Source organism: Microtus ochrogaster, chromosome 2 (assembly GCF_000317375.1).
Source record: "Microtus ochrogaster isolate Prairie Vole_2 chromosome 2, MicOch1.0, whole genome shotgun sequence".
In the NCBI taxonomy this organism is placed as follows: Eukaryota; Metazoa; Chordata; class Mammalia; order Rodentia; family Cricetidae; genus Microtus; species Microtus ochrogaster.
Genome location: NC_022010.1, coordinates 45904131 through 45905608, shown reverse-complemented (window position 1 = coordinate 45905608; position 1478 = coordinate 45904131). Strand labels below are relative to the sequence as shown.

General features: G+C 43.0%; 1 pseudogene; it reads right to left on the bottom strand.

Moving 5' to 3' along the window:
* Nucleotides 1–468: 468 nt before the first annotated feature.
* Nucleotides 469–970, bottom strand: LOC101983941 (annotated as a pseudogene).
* Between the last annotated feature and the right edge of the window lie 508 nt (nt 971–1478).

Sequence of the window (1478 nt, the reverse complement as noted above, 5' to 3'; positions counted from 1 at the left end):
ATGTTCCCAACGCTATTATACACACTCAGAACCTAAGATATTCTTTTGTCTGTCTTGACCATTGCAGTCCATGTCATTGTCCTGTGTTGTCTGTGTATGTTTTCCACATTTGCTAACAAGACTAGTCTGGAAAATGAAGGATGCATGTCTCTAATGGGTCTGTCCTGTGAAGTCCCCAGAACAGGGTTGGGTGGTTGTTTCCAGAATGGCTCACCTAAAAAATGCACCACAGTTTAAAGAGACAGCAGTTGATGTCTCTTGCTAGCTTGACTGTGTCTTGTGGGGTCCCACATTGAATAGCTCTCCTCAAGTGGACACTTAAAAACCAAGGTCTTTTTCCTCTTTATGAAGCAAGGACTAATCTCAAATCTCTTTAGATACTTTTGAATCCCATTCCAGAGACTCCAATCCACTTCCTCTCTGAATGCCAGTCTGTGGAGAAACTGCCATGGGGCTGATCATCATATCTCAGAAGCCTTTCTCAAGAAGCCAGGCTTTAAGCTGCTCATCAAAGCAGCCCTTGATTCGAAGAGTCCCTGTCACCTCATTAATCTGGGTGATAGGTGTTCTTCCGAGCTGTGGGCTCAGAAACTCTTCCACTTCCTTTTGTAGAGCCCAGATGTTCCCCTTCACCTTACGGATCACAGTCATCTCTCGGTTACCATGTGTAATGTCCTTGTAGACAGGGATGTTATGCATCCGGGAATTGTCGAACAAAGTAGGGCAAGTTGGGAGGGGGATCTCTGGGAGGCTGCAAGCCACTGGGAGTGGGATAATGTTTATGCTTTGGTGGCACTGGGATTTTGGTAGAGGGGAACAGATGCACCACAAACTGGTAGTTATCCACAGACTCCACAAAGCTGGGGTTATCAGGAGGCCCCTGGGTTTGGCTCAGTTGCCGAAGCACATAGCTCCACCGGAGGCAGCACCCCCAATCTCTCAGAGTGGGTAGAAAGACAGTCACTGCCATCTTTGATTCCCCATTTTACATTCAACAGTGAATTGCTATTTTCCATGTATTTATAGACTTTCTGTTGTTGTTAATATGCACCTTTAGTTGTGTTGGTCAGATAGGATGCAGGATATTATTTCAGTTTTCTTGTATTGGTTGAGACTTTGTGTCCAAGTACGGGATCAGTTTTGGGAAAAGGTACATGAAATGCTGAGAAGGTGTATTCTTTTGTATTTGGGTAAAATGTTCTGTAAATATGTGTTAGGTTCATTTGGTGTTTAATATCTTTAGCTTCAACAATTATCTGTTTAGTTTTTGTCGGATGACCGGTATATTGCTGAGAATGGGTTATTGAAGTCACCCATATCACTGTGTAATTTAAGTTGTAATAGTGTTTCTTTTACAAACTTGGGTACCCCTGTGTTTGGTGCATAGATGTTAAGAATTGCTATTTCCCCTTGGACTTTTCCTTTGATGAGTATGTTGGTCCTCCCCCTTTTCTTCTAATTAGTTTTGGTTTGAAGTC